Source organism: Callorhinchus milii, unplaced genomic scaffold, assembly GCF_018977255.1.
Source record: "Callorhinchus milii isolate IMCB2004 unplaced genomic scaffold, IMCB_Cmil_1.0 Scaffold55, whole genome shotgun sequence".
Lineage (NCBI taxonomy): Eukaryota > Metazoa > Chordata > Chondrichthyes > Chimaeriformes > Callorhinchidae > Callorhinchus > Callorhinchus milii.
In genome coordinates this window covers 96,201-107,259 of record NW_024704796.1, presented here as the reverse complement: position 1 = coordinate 107,259, position 11,059 = coordinate 96,201, and positions in this window count along the sequence as shown.

Sequence of the window (11,059 nt, the reverse complement as noted above, 5' to 3'; positions counted from 1 at the left end):
CCCCAGTGGCCCCTCACACTCACACACACACACAGCGCCCCAGCGCCCCTCACACACACAGCGGCCCCTCTCTCACACTCACACACACTCACACACACACAGCGCCCCCAGCGGCCCCCTCACACACACTCACACTCACACACACACAGCGCCCCCAGCGGCCCCTCACACACACACACACACACAGCGCCCCAGCGGCCCCTCTCTCACACTCACACTCACACTCACACACACACACACAGCGGCCCCTCACACACACTCACACACACACACAGCGCCCCCAGTGGCCTCTCTCACACACACACAGCGCCCCAGTGGCCTCTCTCACACACACAGCGCCCCCAGTGGCCTCTCTCACACACACAGCGCCCCCAGTGGCCTCTCTCTCTCTCACACAGCGCCCCCAGTGGCCTCTCTCTCTCACACAGCGCCCCCAGTGGCCTCTCTCTCACACACAGCGCCCCCAGTGGCCTCTCGCTCACACACACAGCGCCCCCAGTGGCCTCTCTCACACACACACAGCGCCCCCAGTGGCCTCTCTCTCACACACACAGCGCCCCCAGTGGCCTCTCTCACACACACAGCGCCCCCAGTGGCCTCTCTCACACACACAGCGCCCCCAGTGGCCTCTCGCTCACACACACAGCGCCCCCAGTGGCCTCTCTCACACACACAGCGCCCCCAGTGGCCTCTCTCACACACACAGCGCCCCCAGTGGCCTCTCTCACACAGCGCCCCCAGTGGCCTCTCTCACACACACAGCGCCCCCAGTGGCCTCTCTCACACAGCGCCCCCAGTGGCCTCTCTCTCACACACGATAAACTTCATGTTGGTGTAGGACTGACTTGTGAGAACAACAAACTCCGCCGCCGATGGCGATGCCGATGGCGATGCCGATGGCGATGGCGATGGCGTAACTCGCATCGATCTTTACTCAGAATAAATCTAAACCAATGTACATAACAACGTCTCAATCAAAGTGCCGTTCCGTGTGGTGGCAGCAACTAACACACTAACACCTGCTGAAGCCCCCCCAACCCATTCCCCAACACCCCGCTCGACTGGCTCCGACCTCCCGCATGTCCCCCCCGTGCTCTCTGTTCCACCATCGGTGGCCACGCTTTCAGCCGTGACACCTCAAAACTCTGGAACCCTCTTCCTCCATCCCTCCGCCTCGCCCCTTCCTTCCCCACCTTCAGGTCGCGCTCGAAGACCTTCCTAACTCGACCGCGCCTGTGGTCACCTCCCCGCTCCCCCGGCTCGATGTCGTGCTCCGCCACTGTCAAGCACCGCGGGGCGCTTGAGGGGCGCTGTGTAAGTGCGAGGTGTTCTCGCGGGTCTGGTGGGTTACTTCCTTTGGGAAGATTTGGTGTTTTTTGTTACCTTTGCAACCAAAAACGGAGTTCATAGGTTGTTTTGTCCAATCACAGTTCGAAGTTCAATGAGCCTCTCACGCCCCCCGAACTGGTTCATCCAATCATCTTTTTATCCTATCTTAACCGTACAAGAATTTTCATGTCCCAATAATAAAATAATAATAATAATCTTTGATATAGTGCCTCATCACATCCTCGAAACGACTCAAAGCGCTGCACAGCATATACTGTAAAGTGAATTGACTGTATATTTGTGGGCGAAACGCGGCAGACAATTGCGCACTGCAGCGTCCCCACAAACAGACGTGGATTGAAGTGACCAATCTTATTATTATTATTTGTCCCGAGTGTGAAACTGTGAAAGGTCCAGCTCGGCACTGAATTCTCTTTTTGACACCTTGGGAGTTGAAAACTCTTGAAGAAATGCAAACTTTTAGACTCCTCAGTTTTCCGTCATCAGGACAGGATACTCGCCTGTTGAACACACTGCCCATTTGCCCAATGCTGGTGTGTTGATAAAGCCCCAAACAATATTCTGAGGTGAAGCGCCCACTTCTCTCACTGAGCAGCTGTGGTATCTCCTGGTGAACTCACCCTCAACTCATGACCAGAGAATTTTAACTCTTTCCTTACAGTGCTAATGGTTGCTGCCACAGCCCATGTGTTGCAGGGTTTATTTCCTTATCCTCAGCAGAGGCAGTTAAAATCTCAAATCCAAATTTGGTGGACCCCAAGGTAAAGTTAAATGTTAAAACCGAAGGTTTACTAGAAATCCAGCGACAGTTACAACAATCAAAGTTTTTAACACGTACGATTGCGGAGCATGACTCGGGGCTTGGAATGATCAGAACCACACTCTAGAAGCAAATCAAACTGTCTGTCTTCTTAATGTTCATCAGTTTTTGACCACAGGGTTCACTAATCCATTTTGGTCTTTAGCTCTCCCCACCTCTCAACAAATAATGCATTTTTATAACCTTTCATTATCTCCAGTTAATCTCATGAGTTTTTCCGTATAAGGAGTTGTTTTCAACTGTCCTTGGAGTCATAAAGAGTCACCCCGAAAAAACCTTCCCTGGACCCATCCCTCCACTCCAGCTACCGCCCCATCTCTAACCTCCCGTTCCTCTCCAAGGTCCTGGAATGAGTCTTTGCGTCCCAGCTCTGCTCCTTTCTTTCTTGCCGTTCACTCTTTGAACCCCTCCAATCCGGCTTCCTCGTTGCCCATAGCACGGAAACAGTCCTGGTCAAAGTCACTAATGACATTCTGAACATTTGTGATCAGGGCTCCCTCTGCCTCCTTGTCCTCCTTAACCTCTCTGCCCCCTTCGACACCATCAACCACTCCATTCTCATACACAGTCCCTCCTCTTTTCTTAATCTTCATGGACCTGCCCTTGCCTGGATCGAATCCTATTTCTCTCAGCGTCTCCACTTTGTTGCTTCTAACGGTTTCTCCTCCAGCCCCCACACTGTCACATCTGGCGTCCCCCAGGGCTCTGTCCTTGTCTCCTCTTTAATATCACAATGCTTGGTGACATCATCTGCAGACATGGGATCAACTTCCATATGTTTGGGGACGACACCCAACTCTATCTTTCTGCCTCTACCCTCAACTCCAGGACCGACAGACTGGCTGTCGGACATCAAGTCCTGGATGAGGGCAAATTTCCTACAGTTGAATGTGCCTTCCTGATTGTCTCACGCCAATGCCTCTGCACCTCCGGCTCTGGCAGCACAAACCTCCATGGTTGCTCACCAGCCAGTCAGGAACCTGGGTGTCTTGTTCGACCCTCAACTGTCTTTTTTTCCCCACATCCAAGCCATGACCCGCTCTACCTTCCCTCACCTCGTAACATCGCCCGACTCTGCCACTACCTCACCCCTCAGGCCACTGAAACTCTTGTTCATGCCTTCATCACCTAAAGGCTCGGCTATGCAAATGCCCTGCTTGTCGGCCTTCCCAACTCCTCCCTCCACAGCTGCAGATAATCCAGACCTCTATTTCCTCTCCTGCACCAAACTCTGTGACCACATCTCCTCCACTCTCGCCCAACTCCATTGACTCCCCATCCTTCAGAAGATCCAGTTCAATATCCTGGTCCTCACCTACAAAGCCCTCCATGGCCTCGTCCCACCCTACCTCTGTGATCTCCTAACCCCCTATCAACCCGCCCGCTCCCTCTGCTCAGCCGGCTCTGGCCTGCTCCACATCCCCCGACCCACCCGCCCCCACCATTGGTGGGAAAACCTTCAGCCACTCTGCCCCTAAACCTCTGGAATTCCATCCCCCAGTCATTCTGCCTCACCCCCTCCTTAGTCTCCTTCAAGTCCCGCCTCAAAACCCTCCTTTTCGACCATGCCATCGGTTACCCCCTTCCCCTCCCCTCCCTTCTCCCTCCCTGACCCCAGCTCGGGTCTGAAATGCTGTCACTGTCCAGCGCCTTGGAACGTCCTCCCAACATGAAAGGCGCTATACAGATGTAATCTTGTTATTAGCACTCTCTTGCTGATTATATCACCCTTCTTCTGGTTATCTTCCTCATTGTTAAGATCACAAACCCTCGACCTCTGGATAACGAACCATTGTCTGCATAACAAACTAAGCTATCATGCTTGCGAGCCCGTCGATGGTCAATGACCATTTAATGTGGAGAGTGTAATATTTTATACTTACAGTGTCTGACTCAGCTGCCTACCAACCTAGATTTCCTTCTGAGAGCCAAGGGCTTAACGTGTGAAATTCAACTCAATATAAAAGCAACAAAAGTTCTTATTACCACAACAGCCTACAAGTCCTGAATTTTAAAGGAATATATTAATCTGGAAACTCTGCAATTAACTTAGTCATTTTCGATCCTCAACAGACTGTGGTGTCTGCTCCCCTCGTTGTTTTATAAATGTAATTCCATTATAACATACAGTAAACCATGTAAACTTATTATAACATACTGGTAACAGTGAACTAATTATTGTTACCTTAAACTAAGTGTAGTGAATACTTTTAGTGGTCGTATATATGAGGTGATATTTATTGGTTTAATGAAATGTCATATCTAGCGAATTGCAGAACAATAAGCATAATAATAATAATCCTTGCATTTGATAGATGGCCTTATCATGTCTTCAAGACATCTCAAAGCGGTTCACAGCATATACTGTAAAGTGAAATGATTGTACATTTTGTGGACGAAACGCAGCAGCCAATTGCGCACAAGAGTGTCCCACAAACAGTTGGGGATTGACGTCACGGGATAGATAGCTGGTATAACACAGGATGAAATTGTAACAAAGATATGAGAAAATGTCAGCGTTCTGAGTATTGTACAATAAAGAGTTAAGTTAGTTAAGAAGAAATGAAAGCAGCCGTGTCCGGGGGAAGGCAGTCTGCGGAACTTGAAAAGGAAATACACGTGATTATTCATCAAGGTCTGGGTGCCACAAGAACCAACACAGTTGCTGATGTGTAGGAGGAGGAAGCAGAAGGAGGAAGAATCTTGTTACAACTGAAAGGATCAATGCGTTCGCAACCATTTCAAACTGCAAGAGATTCTACACAGGACAACATCCCTCTCAAGCTTTTGGGTCGCGACTAGAAGTTTCTTCATGAACTAAAAAGGACTTTGAAGACAGTCTGACTTGAGCAAGACTTACGTGAGCTTACGTGAACCTAAGTTGGACTTAAAATTCATTTGAAACTTTGTATAATGAGTTAAAGTGAAACTTGTACAAGCAGTTCAGCAGTAAATAAGTTATTTTTTATAGAGGTGATTTCGGTTCCTCTTTGCTCGGGTTCCCAACTCCACATTTGGACTAATCCAGGACAGCTGGATCCTTTATTCCCAATTTGAGACCTGAGAAATAAGAACCGAAATTCACTGTTAAAAGTAAAGCTTTTTGTTAAGGTGCATTTCTTAAAAGTTGTAGAGTTAAATCATCCTAGTCCTACAGACCACCCAAAAAAGGAGGAATTATTATAACGAGTTAACAAACACTGTATTATTTTGTCAGCAAAGCGGTGAGAGGGGGAAAAGATTGCAAACATGGCAGAAGTCAGAAACTGGTTGGCCAGTTTTGCAGGCAAACACGAGTTACAAAGGTTCTTGGTAGATAATCTTGATGCGTCCGTCCATGATTTAGCAAATATGATCCGCGAGCTAATTAAGGCTACTCCAGCAGAGAGTTGGAAAACTAAAACTAAAACTAAGGTGTGTCAGGAGAAGACGATTATCCTGAGTGTCCTCTTGCTCCTCGGGTGGGAACAGTCTCAGAACGAGTTGAATGGCAAAGTGAGTGACCTTGTCCAGGAAAACTCCCAACTGAGACAGGAGGTGAGCCAGCTGAGAAGCGAAGGGAGCCATGTGGAGTGCCGGGCAAATATAAGGGTTCATGAGATTCAGATCGAAGGGTTAGTGAGTTCAGTAGCTGATGCATTTGAGGACATGGCTGTGTGTAAAGCTGAGATCGTGGAGTCTAAGGCGACATTGGCAGAGTGGAACACCCGGTACAATGCCTTAGAGAAACAGCTTCAGGAAAGGGCAGCGGAGCTAGCTAGGGCTGAAAGAGCTTTTAAAACCTTCCAAAGCCCTAAACCAGAGGCTGATTCTGGGAGAGAAAAAGCCAAACCAGTTGCTGCCCCCAAGTATCATCCCCTGAGCATTAGCGATTTGATGCAGTTGGCCTCTATAGCCGGGAAGTTCGATCCCGAGAAACAGTCACTCTTTACACACTTGAAATGGGTGGAGATGGCCTGTGACCTCTATGATGTCCCCAATGAGAAGCAAAAACTCAAGCTCCTCCAAATGACCGTTCCCTTAAGCCTCTGGAGTTGTTTACCCATCGAAGCAAAGTCTGGTCATCAAAGTTACCAGGAAGTAGTTGAGAAGCTGCAGACCTTCTGCAGACCATCAGAAGACAACTATTTCCGGGCTTTGCAAACCAAACAAGAACCTAATGAGCATCCTCGCAGGTTCTTGGAGAAATTCACCAATCTTTACACCTTTGATACCCTGCAGCATGATCTAGAGCGTGATTCGTTGTTCAAGCAATCATTCTTAAATAATCTAACTGTTCCAATTAAGAAATACATCTTTCTGTATGTTAACTCTGCTGATCCATTGAAAACTATAGTGGATACTGCTACCAGGGCTTTCAATTTGATTAAACACCTAGAGAAAATGCAGCTCACGGAAGGAGAGGAACAAAGGGCAGTGGCCTCCCTTCCTGTAAACCAGAGGAGAGGGCAAGCGAGACTTCCACAGTTCTGTGGGGATGGGGAGCCTTGGGTAGAGGAAGCTCCATCTCTTTACATTCGGGAACAAAATACTTGGATCTACCAGGGAGAACCCCAAGATCCTGACCTCTGGTATGCAGAGAGTCCAGGTTTGGAGTCCAGTGAAGCACCAATACAGTTTGAGAGGAAACCCCGGGGTCGAAGGAGAAGAAAGCGAAGAGGGGGTTTTGGTGGTTGGTCTGGTGGAGGTTGGAACAACCCGGGAGGGAATTGGTATCGTTATTAACTAACCGACCCTTTTCTGAAACGCTTCACTCCCTACTAAACTGTCATGATAAGAGAAATCAATCTGTTACATGGCTCCTCAACAAGTCTGAGCCACTCTTCGCCACTTCAAATCTGATTGTGGTTACGTGCCTTCCATTGTAGTCTGGATCGAAGGTTTTGATCCATCACCTACTCCCCAATACCATTAACCCAGTTCAAGAGAAACATGCAGAGTTTTGCTCTATAGTTAATGGAGTTTTTGTTTTTCAGCCCAAGGATAATACTTCGAGGTAGATAATAATAATACTAATAATAATAATAATCCTTGCATTTGATATAGCGCTTTTCACGTCGGGAGGACGTCCCAAAGCGCTTCACAGAACACACTGTAAAGTGAATTGACTGTATAATTGTGGGCGAACGCAGCAGCCAATTGCGCACAGCAATGTCCCACAAACAGTCGTAGATTGAAAATGACCAATTTATTATTGTTTTTGGTTTTGGAGGGACTATTATTAGGCTCTGTGTGGAGTAAGGAAACTTGCCCAAGGTTTCGCCCTCTGCCTGGAATTGAACTCAGGTCTCTCACTTGCAAAGCGAGTGCTCTAACCACTGAGCTACAGGACTCCAAATCCCTTATTCTGTGAGAAATTTGATTTTGTTTACGGTCCATGACATGTAGCCAGACCACACCGAACATGTAAAGCAATTGGAAAACAAGATTCAGACAATAAATTTGTTCATGACCCAAAATTTGAGCGGGGCGGCTATTCCAACCCAAACTCACCAAGAAACGAAACTAGCTGCACATATATATGGTGCCGATATGATAAAGTCATGTTGTAATTTTTTGGAAACCCCCTCTCATTGCTTCTGCTCTAGATGCCAAGGGCTGTAGGTCGGCATTGACACACTCAAGCTTGCTATTATAACTGTCCTGGTGATTATTAAGAAAGGGACAACTGACAAATGGGTGCCCATGAATCAAATGAAACTGTTTAAAGGCAACAATTCTGACTCTTCCGCCCCACAAGTACCCCAATTCACAGGTTGGGTTTACTGTCTCCTGTAACCCTGGCCAATGCAAAGGGAACCTGCCAGATAGGTGATCAGAGCCTCCGTCAGGTACTTTTACTCAATTATGTCCCTGAATCTTAGTAAAGTAAACATGGCCTTATTCCCACATGGTGTTTGGTCCCCCAAGTTTTTCCAGCTCCAATTTATTGTGGCTTTATTCTGAGCAGAGGATGTTATGATGAGGTATTTGAGACTACGCCGGGGGAATGGCAGAGCTCAGGACTCACAAACAGTTGTTAAACCCTCCATTGCCGATTCAGCATAAGTGGTCAGGTTTATGGAATAAGCCTGATATCGGTTGGTGTGAGGCACATGGACATGAGCTCATTCATTATTTGTGGCATTGACCAAGGACGGTGGGCTAATGACACTGTGTCCTGTCCAACTCATTGAATGGCCTGCCTCACAGACCAGGGTGGCCACAATGTGTAACCACACCTGGGTCATGGCGACTACCGCCACATGGTTGAGTATGGCACACAGTATTGTACAGTAGCCACCCCGAATTATCAACCACAAAGACACAATCATCATCAGTGGAGAAACACTGTCTACCCTCCATTTGGATCTGATTGAGTTGATTGTTGAACTACCAACTGTTAATGTTCAGATCCCTGAGCTCACGGGAAATGTGTACTAAATACTTGACCAGAAAGATTCATTCACACCTTATTAATGATATGGATAAGGATACACAAGCCCCATATGAGCTCCTCATTATAAGTGACCTCACGCATCTGTATGAGGGCTCCCGGTATGGCAGACCGCCCACCCATTGGCGGTGTAAATTGGTGATAATAATGATAGCCGTGGTTGTTGTCACTGTTATGACGATGGAGACTTACTCAGGACACTTGTGTCCAGGACCCTTCGTATCTATGGTCTTGCTCTGGCCCCGGCTAAACAGGAGAATCAGTAAACTCAACCAGTGAATCTGGGAACGTTAATAAAATTCCCGATTTCTAGTGGGGGATTGTTGGATTATTTAAACATGCATTTATATAGGGCCCTTTACTTGGGGCAGCGTCTCGAAGCGCTTGAATGCATAATAATGTGATAAATGTAATCCCATTATAAAATGCTTACATTATAACATGCTTATTACAGTAAACTATATAACCTTATATCCTGCTTGTAAACGTAAACTGATTATTGTTATTTTAGAGGCTTAGACTAATTATAGAGAATGCTTTTAGTGCTTGTATACTTGATGTGATAAGCAATAGACTGCGGTGAAATAAAATGTCATCCATGTAGTGAATTGTAGATGTAATAAGCGTAACAACAACAAAATTACATTTGTAACTGATGTCATGGGATAGATAGCTGGTATAACACAGGATGAAATTGTAACAAAGATATGAGAAAATGCCAGCGTGCTGAGTATTGTGCTATAAAGAGTTAAGTTTGGTAAGAAAGAAGAAATGAATGTGTCTGTGGGAATCAAGATTGGTCTGAGGAATGTGATAAGAAAATACTGTGGGCTCAAGTCAGCCAAGGTTGGGAGAATGTGGAAAAATGCATCTGTACTGGAAGACAGATGGTCATAAAAACTGACTGAATTGATCCCTAACTGTGGGCTGAGAAGATGATCAATAATCTGCCCTGAACCAAACCCAAGAGCCAGACATAAGTTGCTGACGTACAGCTTGGTTGGCACAAACATCCAAGGGACAGGACTGAGCTCTGTTGAGCAGCTTGCTTTCCCATCACTCACATCTGGAAACCCAACTTCCCCATTGCGAGGTTCAGCTCAAGAGACCAAAGAGGAAGAGGAGGAGGAATCCAACAACAACAACAAATGATACTTGTATAACGCCTTTCACGTTGGGAGAATGTCCTGTTACAAACTGAAAGGATCAATGTGCTTGCAACGATCTCAAACTGCAAGAGATTCTACACACGACAAAAGCCCTCTCAAGCTTCTGGGTCGGGACTAGAAGTTTCTTTATGAACTAAACAGGACTTTAAAGACAGTCTGACTTGAGCAAAGCCCTACGTGAGCTTATGTTAACCTAAGTTGGACTTACAATGCATTTGAAACTTTGTGTAATGAGTTAGATTTACAGTGAAAATTGCAGTTCAGCAGTAAATAAGTTACTTTTATATATGTGATTTCAGTTCCTCTGTTCTCAGGTTCCCAACTCCAGATCTGGGCTAAACCAGGAGAGATGGCTGTGTTCTGGCTGCAAGGTATTAACAGGCGACACAGAACAGATAGTCTCACTGCCCTAACAACACTCTTTTTACTTTTTACTACTCTTCTGAAATATAAGTAGCCAAGTCTTAAAATAAATGCAATGCCCCAAGGAGCTGAGCAAGTTGTAAACTGCGCCCCCGGGTTGGTGGCTGTAGGCACAAGACTCAGGTAGCAGTTTTCATTCCACACAGACACACAGGAACGAAGGGTGCTGGGGGTAGGGGGAAGGGGGTGATAGCAACAACAACAAATTGCATTTATATAGTATCCTTGATGTCAGGAGCACGTCCCAAGGTGCTGGACAATGAGGGGTTTGCACTCGAGCTGCGGGTTGGGATCAGAGAGGGGCAGAGGGCAAGGGGGTGGAGGAGGGAAGATGACTGAAGGCCGGTCGAAAAGGAAGATCTAGAGATGGTCCTTGAGGGAGGCAAGGCAGAGGGAGATCCAGAGGGTGGGCGCAGAAAGACTGAAGGCCCAACCAGCTGGACAGCAGTGAGGAGAAGGGAGGGAACAGCCCAGCCCCTCCCCCAGCAATAACTTATCTCTTCTCAAATCTTTACATAACCCCAGATATCACCCCTCCATCCACACATCACCACCCATCATATCTCCTGCCCACTTCCTCACTGTCACCATAGACTATATACACTGTCGCCCTCTCTGTGCCCTATTACCTCCACCACTGGTTAGAAGCTGGTGTTTGATTGTTTCACTTCACCAGCTTCTGACCTATGGATGGCGGTAACAGGGACAGGGAGGGTGACAGCCTGGGGAGAGGGGGTTTCAGCAACACACTAATAAAAATTGTTCCAGCGACACTAATTCCACACCAAAAATGCTTTAACTTGGCTCAGTTGGTAACACTCCCCATTCAGTCGGAAGGTGGGTTCAAGTACCATGCTATCA